Below are 10,000 nucleotides of genomic sequence, written 5' to 3'. Positions count from 1 at the left end.
CACACACACACACACACACACACACACACACACTCACACACACACACACACACACACACACACACACACACACACACACACACACTAACTCACTCACACACACACTAACTCACTCTCACACACACACACACACACACACACACACACACACACACACACACAAACTCACTCACTCACACACACAAAGTCACTCACCCACTCACTGTTTCTGGCCTTTATCTCAAATCTTTCTTTGGGGTTCACACACACTCACACATTGACACACACACACACACACACACACACACACACACACACACACACACACTTCCTGTCTGAGTTTTAGGGTAAATAGTAGTATATGAGTGTGTGTGGCTTCAGGGCAATGTATGAAAATTTATCCTGGATCCGTCCGGAGGGAAAGTTCAGCGCTGATGTTTTTACCAGCCGTTTCAACATCCCACCGTCTGTGAGTGTGTGTGTGTGTGTGTGTGTGTGTGTGTGTGTGTGAGTGTGTGTGAGTGTGTGTGTGAGTGTGTTTAAGCAGTTGAGCATGTGGGAGAGAACTACAAACGTGAGTTGATGAAAATCATGTGTGTCTGTCTGTGAGTGTGTGTGTGTGTGTGTGTGTGTGTGTAGAGACAAAAGCAAATGACAAAAGCGTTTGCATTCATTAAATCGGTTATTGTGTGTGTGCATCTACATTTCTGAGTTAATTCATCCTGTCACCTCTCATCTGTTTCACTGGACACACACACACACACACACACACACACACACACACACACACACACACACACACACACACACACACACACACACACACACACACACACAGGGAATCTCTCTGTAAGTGGACTGAAGACACACACTCTCTCTCTCTCTCTCTCTCTCTCTCTCTCTCTCTCTCTCTCTCTCTCTCACACACACACACACACACCTAATGTCTATGGAGGTGTTTCTCTGGAAAATGTCAGTCTCCATTCAAACCATCATTCATCAGATGTGTCTTGCTCTTTTCCTGTCTTTCAAACACAGCTCTCTCTCTCTCTCTCTCTCTCTCTCTCTCTCTCTCTCTCTCTCTCTCTCTCTCACACACACACACACACACACACACACACACACACACGTTCAAACTGTTTTACTGAAATCTGCATTATAAAACAGAGAGCATCATGCATTAATGCAGTTATGAGTCTACAGAACAATGGATTATAGGAAATTCAGATTAGTATTAATAAATGTTGATAATAAATTAATAAATATTGGTCTCTTTCATCAAACTGCTGTTGGTGTCTTAGTTCTAGTGGCCGTCCAATATGGGTTTGTATAGCTTTACGTTTCACAGGCCAGCTCATCTCTCCAGTGTTTCCCCATTACAGGAACAACCACACTGTTTAGCCAGTGTTCTTATAGTGTTCTAGTGTTCTAGTGTTCTTTCTTTTAGTGTTCTTATAGTGTTATTATAGTGTTCTAGTGTTCTTATAGTGTTACTATAGTGTTCTAGTGTTCTTTCTTTTAGTGTTCTTATAGTGTTCTTATAGTGTTCTAGTGTTCTTTCTTTTAGTGTTCTTATAGTGTTCTTATCGTGTTCTTATAGTGTTATAGTGTTCTTTCTTTTAGTGTTCTTATAGTGTTCTTATAGTGTTCTAGTGTTCTTTCTTTTAGTGTTCTTATAGTGTTCTTATAGTGTTACAGTGTTCTTATAGTGTTCTTATAGTGTTCTTATAGTGTTATAGTCTTTGTTTTAGTGTTCTTATAGTGTTATTATAGTGTTCTTATAGTGTTCTAGTGTTCTTTCTTTTAGTGTTCTTATAGTGTTCTTATAGTGTTCTAGTGTTCTTTCTTTTAGTGTTCTTATAGTGTTCTTATAGTGTTACAGTGTTCTTATAGTGTTCTTATAGTGTTCTTATAGTGTTCTTATAGTGTTATAGTCTTTGTTTTAGTGTTCTTATAGTGTTCTTATAGTGTTCTTATAGTGTTCTTATAGTGTTCTAGTGTTCTTTCTTTTAGTGTTCTTATAGTGTTATTATAGTGTTATTATACTGTTCTAGTGTTCTTATAGTGTTACTATAGTGTTCTAGTGTTCTTTCTTTTAGTGTTCTTATGGTGTTCTTATAGTGTTCTAGTGTTCTTTCTTTTAGTGTTCTTATAGTGTTCTTATAGTGTTCTAGTGTTCTTTCTTTTAGTGTTCTTATAGTGTTATAGTGTTCTTATAGTGTTCTTTTAGTGTTATAGTCTGTTTTAGTGTTCTTATAGTGTTCTTATAGTGTTCTAGTGTTCTTTCTTTTTGTGTTCTTATAGTGTTCTAGTGTTCTAGTGTTCTTATAGTGTTACTATAGTGTTCTAGTGTTCTTTCTTTTAGTGTTATTATAGTGTTCTTATAGTGTTCTAGTGTTCTTTCTTTTTGTGTTCTTATAGTGTTCTTATAGTGTTCTAGTGTTCTTATAGTGTTATTATAGTGTTCTAGTGTTCTTTCTTTTAGTGTTCTTAGTGTTATTATAGTGTTCTAGTGTTCTTATAGTGTTACTATAGTGTTCTAGTGTTCTTTCTTTTAGTGTTCTTATAGTGTTATAGTGTTCTTTCTTTTAGTGTTCTTATAGTGTTCTTATAGTGTTCTAGTGTTCTTTCTTTTAGTGTTCTTATAGTGTTCTAGTGTTCTTTCTTTTAGTGTTCTTATAGTGTTATTATAGTGTTCTTATAGTGTTCTAGTGTTCTTATAGTGTTACTATAGTGTTCTAGTGTTCTTTCTTTTAGTGTTATTATAGTGTTCTTTTAGTGTTCTTACAGTGTTCTTTCTTTTAGTGTTCTTATAGTGTTCTTATAGTGTTCTAGTGTTCTAGTGTTCTTTCTTTTAGTGTTCTTTTAGTGTTCTTATAGTGTTCTTATAGTGTTAGTGTTCTTTCTTTTAGTGTTCTTATAGTGTTCTTATAGTGTTATTATAGTGTTCTTATAGTGTTCTAGTGTTCTTTCTTTTAGTGTTCTTATAGTGTTATTATAGTGTTCTAGTGTTCTTATAGTGTTCTAGTGTTCTTTCTTTTAGTGTTCTTATAGTGTTCTTTTAGTGTTATAGTCTTCTTTCTTTTAGTGTTCTTATAGTGTTCTTATAGTGTTATAGTCTTCTTTCTTTTAGTGTTCTTATAGTGTTCTTATAGTGTTCTAGTGTTCTTATAGTGTTATTATAGTGTTCTTATAGTGTTCTAGTGTTCTTATAGTGTTCTAGTGTTCTTATAGTGTTATAGTCTTCTTTCTTTTAGTGTTATTATAGTGTTCTTTTAGTGTTATAGTGTTCTTTCTTTTAGTGTTCTTATAGTGTTCTTATAGTGTTATAGTCTTCTTTCTTTTAGTGTTATTATAGTGTTCTTTTAGTGTTATAGTGTTCTTTCTTTTAGTGTTCTTATAGTGTTCTTATAGTGTTCTAATGTTCTTTCTTTTAGTGTTCTTATAGTGTTCTTACAGTGTTCTAGTGTTCTTTCTTTTAGTGTTCTTATAGTGTTATTATAGTGTTCTTATAGTGTTCTTATAGTGTTCTAGTGTTCTAGTGTTCTTATAGTGTTACTATAGTGTTTGTGTTCTTTCTTTTAGTGTTCTTTTAGTGTTATTATAGTGTTCTTTTAGTGTTCTTACAGTGTTCTTTCTTTTAGTGTTCTTATAGTGTTATTATAGTGTTCTTATAGTGTTCTAGTGCACTAAAAGAACACTAAAAGAAAGAACACTAAAACACTATAGTAACACTATAGTGTTCTAGTGTTCTTTCTTTTAGTGTTCTTTTAGTGTTCTTATAGTGTTATAGTGTTCTTTCTTATGGTGTTATTATAGTGTTCTTATAGTGTTCTAGTGTTCTTATAGTGTTCTTATAGTGTTCTAGTGTTCTTATAGTGTTCTTATAGTGTTCTAGTGTTCTTTTTTAGTGTTCTTTTAGTGTTCTTATAGTGTTCTTATAGTGTTAGTGTTCTTTCTTTTACTGTTTTTATAGTGTTATTATAGTGTTATTATAGTGTTATTATAGTGTTCTTATAGTGTTCTTATAGTGTTCTTAAAGTGTTCTAGTGTTCTTTCTTTTAGTGTTCTTATAGTGTTCTTATAGTGTTCTAGTGTTCTTTCTTTTAGTGTTCTTATAGTTTTTCTTTTAGTGTTATAGTCTTATTTCTTTTAGTGTTCTTATAGTGTTCTAGTGTTCTTTCTTTTAGTGTTCTTATAGTGTTCTTATAGTGCTCTAGTGTTCTTTCTTTTAGTGTTATTATAGTGTTCTTTTAGTGTTATAGTGTTCTTTCTTTTAGTGTTCTTATAGTGTTCTTATAGTGTTCTAGTGTTCTTTCTTTTAGTGTTCTTATAGTGTTCTTACAGTGTTCTAGTGTTCTTTCTTTTAGTGTTCTTATAGTGTTATTATAGTGTTCTTATAGTGTTCTAGTGTTCTTATAGTGTTACTATAGTGTTCTAGTGTTCTTTCTTTTAGTGTTCTTTTAGTGTTCTTACAGTGTTCTTTCTTTTAGTGTTCTTATAGTGTTATTATAGTGTTATTATAGTGTTCTAGTGTTCTTATAGTGTTACTATAGTGTTCTAGGGTTCTTTCTTTTAGTGTTATTTTAGTGTTCTTATAGTGTTATAGTGTTCTTTCTTTTAGTGTTCTTATAGTGTTCTAGTGTTCTTATAGTGTTCTTATAGTGTTATTATAGTGTTCTTATAGTGTTCTTATAGTGTTCTAGTGTTCTTTCTTTTAGTGTTCTTTCAGTGTTGTGTTCTTATAGTGTTCTAGTGTTCTTTCTTTTAGTGTTCTTATAGTGTTCTAGTGTTCTTTCTTTTAGTGTTCTTATAGTGTTATAGTGTTCTTATAGTGTTCTAGTGTTCTTTCTTTTAGTGTTCTTATAGTGTTCTTAAAGTGTTATAGTGTTCTTTCTTTTAGTGTTCTTATAGTGTTCTTATAGTGTTCTAGTGTTCTTTCTTTTAGTGTTCTTATAGTGTTATTATAGTGTTCTTATAGTGTTCTAGTGTTCTTTCTTTTAGTGTTCTTATAGTGTTCTTATAGTGTTATAGTGTTCTTTCTTTTAGTGTTCTTATAGTCTTCTTATAGTGTTCTTATAGTGTTCTGGTGTTCTTTCTTTTAGTGTTCTTATAGTGTTATTATAGTGTTCTTATAGTGTTCTTTCTTTTAGTGTTCTTATAGTGTTCTTATAGTGTTATAGTGTTATAGTGTTCTTTCTTTTAGTGTTCTTATAGTGTTATTATAGTGTTCTTATAGTGTTCTAGTGTTCTTTCTTTTAGTGTTCTTATAGTGTTCTCATAGTGTTATAGTGTTCTTTCTTTTAGTGTTCTTATAGTGTTCTTATAGTGTTCTTATGGTGTTATAGTGTTCTTTCTTTTAGTGTTCTTATAGTGTTATTATAGTGTTCTTACAGTGTTCTAGTGTTCTTTCTTTTAGTGTTCTTATAGTATTCTTATAGTGTTATAGTGTTCTTTCTTTTAGTGTTCTTATAGTGTTATTATAGTGTTCTTATAGTGTTATAGTGTTTTAGTGTTCTTATAGTGTTATAGTGTTCTTTCTTTTAGTGTTCTTATAGTGTTCTTATAGTGTTATAGTGTTCTTTTACTGTTCTTATAGTGTTCTTTCTTTTAGTGTTATTTTAGTGTTCTAGTGTTCTTTCTTTTAGTGTTCTTATAGTGTTATTATAGTGTTCTTATAGTGTTCTAGTGTTCTTTCTTTTAGTGTTCTTATAGTGTTATTATAGTGTTCTTATAGTGTTCTAGTGTTCTTTCTTTTAGTGTTCTTATAGTATTCTTATAGTGTTATAGTGTTCTTTCTTTTAGTGTTCTTATAGTGTTATTATAGTGTTCTTATAGTGTTCTTATAGTGTTATAGTGTTCTTATAGTGTTATAGTGTTCTTTCTTTTAGTGTTCTTATAGTGTTCTTATAGTGTTATAGTGTTCTTTTACTGTTCTTATAGTGTTCTTTCTTTTAGTTTTCTTTTAGTGTTCTAGTGTTCTTTCTTTTAGTGTTCTTATAGTGTTATTATAGTGTTCTTATAGTGTTCTAGTGTTCTTTCTTTTAGTGTTCTTATAGTGTTCTTATAGTGTTCTAGTGTTCTTTCTTTTAGTGTTCTTATATTGTTATTATAGTGTTCTTATAGTGTTATAGTGTTCTTTCTTTTAGTGTTCTTTCAGTGTTGTGTTCTTATAGTGTTCTAGTGTTCTTTCTTTTAGTGTTCTTATAGTGTTCTTATAGTGTTCTAGTGTTCTTTCTTTTAGTGTTCTTATAGTGTTATAGTGTTCTTATAGTGTTCTAGTGTTCTTTCTTTTAGTGTTCTTATAGTGTTATAGTGTTCTTTCTTTTAGTGTTCTTATAGTGTTATTATAGTGTTCTTATAGTGTTCTAGTGTTCTTTCTTTTAGTGTTCTTATAGTGTTCTTATAGTGTTACTATAGTGTTCTAGTGTTCTTTCTTTTAGTGTTCTTATAGTGTTCTTATAGTGTTATAGTGTTCTTTCTTTTAGTGTTCTTATAGTGTTATAGTGTTCTAGTGTTCTTTACTCTGTTAAGCATGTTAGTGTTCTAGTGTTCTTTCTTTTAGTGTTCTTATAGTGTTATTATAGTGTTCTAGTGTTCTTTCTTTTAGTGTTCTTATAGTGTTCTTATAGTGTTATAGTGTTATAATGTTCTTTCTTTTAGTGTTCTTATAGTGTTCTTATAGTGTTATAGTGTTCTTTCTTTTAGTGTTCTTATAGTCTTTTTATAGTGTTCTTATAGTGTTCTTATAGTGTTCTAGTGTTCTTTCTTTTAGTGTTCTTATAGTGTTATAGTGTTCTTTCTTTTAGTGTTCTTATAGTGTTATTATAGTGTTCTTATAGTGTTCTAGTGTTCTTTCTTTTAGTGTTCTTATAGTGTTCTTATAGTGTTATAGTGTTCTTTCTTTTAGTGTTCTTATAGTCTTCTTATAGTGTTCTTATAGTGTTCTAGTGTTCTTTCTTTTAGTGTTCTTATAGTGTTATTATAGTGTTCTTATAGTGTTCTAGAGTTCTTTCTTTTAGTGTTCTTATAGTGTTCTTATAGTGTTATAGTGTTCTTTCTTTTAGTGTTCTTATAGTCTTCTTATAGTGTTCTTATAGTGTTCTAGTGTTCTTTCTTTTAGTGTTCTTATAGTGTTATTATAGTGTTCTAGTGTTCTTTCTTTTAGTGTTCTTATAGTGTTCTCATAGTGTTATAGTGTTCTTTCTCTTAGTGTTCTTATAGTGTTATTATAGTGTTCATATGGTGTTATAGTGTTCTTTCTTTTAGTGTTCTTATAGTGTTCTTATAGTGTTCTAGTGTTCTTTCTTTTACTGTTCTTATAGTGTTCTTATAGTGTTCTTTCTTTTAGTGTTCTTTTAGTGTTCTAGTGTTCTTTCTTTTAGTGTTCTTATAGTGTTATTATAGTGTTCTAGTGTTCTAGTGTTCTTATAGTGTTACTATAGTGTTCTAGTGTTCTTTCTTTTAGTGTTCTTTTAGTGTTATTATAGTGTTCTTTTAGTGTTCTTACAGTGTTCTTTCTTTTAGTGTTCTTATAGTGTTATTATAGTGTTCTTATAGTGTTCTAGTGTTTTTTCTTTTAGTGTTCTTATAGTATTCTTATAGTGTTATAGTGTTCTTTCTTTTAGTGTTCTTATAGTGTTCTTATAGTGTTCTAGTGTTTTAGTGTTCTTATAGTGTTATAGTGTTCTTTCTTTTAGTGTTCTTATAGTGTTCTTATAGTGTTCTAGTGTTCTTTCTTTTACTGTTCTTATAGTGTTCTTTCTTTTAGTGTTCTTTTAGTGTTCTTTTAGTGTTCTAGTGTTCTTTCTTTTAGTGTTCTTATAGTGTTATTATAGTGTTCTTATAGTGTTCTAGTGTTCTTTCTTTTAGTGTTCTTATAGTGTTCTTATAGTGTTCTAGTGTTCTTTCTTTTAGTGTTCTTATATTGTTATTATAGTGTTCTTATAGTGTTATAGTGTTCTTTCTTTTAGTGTTCTTTCAGTGTTGTGTTCTTATAGTGTTCTAGTGTTCTTTCTTTTAGTGTTCTTATAGTGTTCTAGTGTTCTTTCTTTTAGTGTTCTTATAGTGTTATAGTGTTCTTATAGTGTTCTAGTGTTCTTTCTTTTAGTGTTCTTATAGTGTTCTTATAGTGTTATAGTGTTCTTTCTTTTAGTGTTCTTATAGTGTTATTATAGTGTTCTTATAGTGTTCTAGTGTTCTTTCTTTTAGTGTTCTTATAGTGTTCTTATAGTGTTACTATAGTGTTCTAGTGTTCTTTCTTTTAGTGTTCTTATAGTGTTCTTATAGTGTTATAGTGTTCTTTCTTTTAGTGTTCTTATAGTGTTCTAGTGTTCTAGTGCTCTTTACTCTGTTAAGCATGTTAGTGTTCTAGTGTTCTTTCTTTTAGTGTTCTTATAGTGTTCTTATAGTGTTCTTATAGTGTTCTAGTGTTCTTTCTTTTAGTGTTCTTATAGTGTTCTTATAGTGTTATAGTGTTCTTTCTTTTAGTGTTCTTATAGTGTTCTTATAGTGTTATAGTGTTCTTTCTTTTAGTGTTCTTATAGTGTTCTTATAGTGTTCTTATAGTGTTCTAGTGTTCTTTCTTTTAGTGTTCTTATAGTGTTCTTATAGTGTTATAGTGTTCTTTCTTTTAGTGTTCTTATAGTGTTCTTATAGTGTTCTAGTGTTCTTTCTTTTAGTGTTCTTATAGTGTTCTTATAGTGTTATAGTGTTCTTTCTTTTAGTGTTCTTATAGTCTTCTTATAGTGTTCTTATAGTGTTCTAGTGTTCTTTCTTTTAGTGTTCTTATAGTGTTATTATAGTGTTCTTATAGTGTTCTAGTGTTCTTTCTTTTAGTGTTCTTATAGTGTTATAGTGTTCTTTCTTTTAGTGTTCTTATAGTCTTCTTATAGTGTTCTTATAGTGTTCTAGTGTTCTTTCTTTTAGTGTTCTTATAGTGTTCTCATAGTGTTATAGTGTTCTTTCTTTTAGTGTTCTTATAGTGTTATTATAGTGTTCTTATTGTGTTATAGTGTTCTTTCTTTTAGTGTTCTTATAGTGTTCTTATAGTGTTCTAGTGTTCTTTCTTTTACTGTTCTTATAGTGTTCTTATAGTGTTCTTTCTTTTAGTGTTCTTTTAGTGTTCTAGTGTTCTTTCTTTTAGTGTTCTTATAGTGTTATTATAGTGTTCTTATAGTGTTCTAGTGTTCTTTCTTTTAGTGTTCTTATAGTGTTCTTATAGTGTTCTAGTGTTCTTTCTTTTAGTGTTCTTATAGTGTTCTTATAGTGTTCTAGTGTTCTTTAAGTGTTCTTATAGTGTTATTATAGTGTTATTATAGTGTTCTAGTGTTCTTTCTTTTAGTGTTCTTTTAGTGTTATTATAGTTTTCTTATAGTGTTCTAGTGTTCTTATAGTGTTACTATAGTGTTCTAGTGTTCTTTCTTTAAGTGTTCTTATAGTGTTCTTATAGTGTTATAGTCTTCTTTCTTTTAGTGTTATTATAGTGTTATTTTAGTGTTCTTACAGTGTTCTTTCTTTTAGTGTTCTTATAGTGTTATTTTAGTGTTATAGTCTTCTTTTAGTGTTCTTTTAGTGTCATTTTAGTGTTCTTTTAGAGTTCTTTCTTTTAGTGTTCTTACTGTATAGTGTTCTTTTAGTGTTATAGTCTTCTTTTAGTGTTATTTTAGTGTTCTTATAGTGTTATTTTAGTGTTCTTTTAGTGTTCTTTTAGTGTTATTATAGTGTTCTTTTAGTCTTCTTTTAGTGTTATAGTCTTCTTTTAGTGTTCTTTTAGTGTTCTTATAGTTTTATTTTGGTGTTCTTTTAGTGTTATTATAGTGTTCTTTTAGTGTTATAGTGTTCTTTTAGTGTTATAGTCTTGTTTTAGTGTTCTTATAGTGTTCTAGTGTTCTTTTAGTGTTCTTATAGTGTTATTTTAGTGTTCTTTTAGTGTTTGTTTGTTATTATAGTTTTATTTTAGTATTCTTTTAGTGTTATTATAGTGTTCTTTTAGTGTTATTATAGTTTTATTCTAGTATTC

The 10,000-nt window shown here is 29.8% G+C and overlaps 1 protein-coding gene across 3 annotated transcripts in view; it reads right to left on the bottom strand.

The window, feature by feature from the left end:
* Positions 1-10,000, bottom strand: part of ecel1 (endothelin converting enzyme-like 1) — a 58,526-nt gene that overhangs the window by 45,952 nt on the left and 2,574 nt on the right. The gene's annotated exons all lie outside the window — the stretch shown is intronic.

The sequence above is a fragment of the Rutilus rutilus genome (genome assembly GCF_951802725.1).
Source record: "Rutilus rutilus genome assembly, chromosome: 9".
NCBI lineage: Eukaryota > Metazoa > Chordata > Actinopteri > Cypriniformes > Leuciscidae > Rutilus > Rutilus rutilus.
The sequence above is the reverse complement of the archived record's forward strand: the minus strand, read 5'-3'. Positions and strand labels throughout refer to the sequence as shown.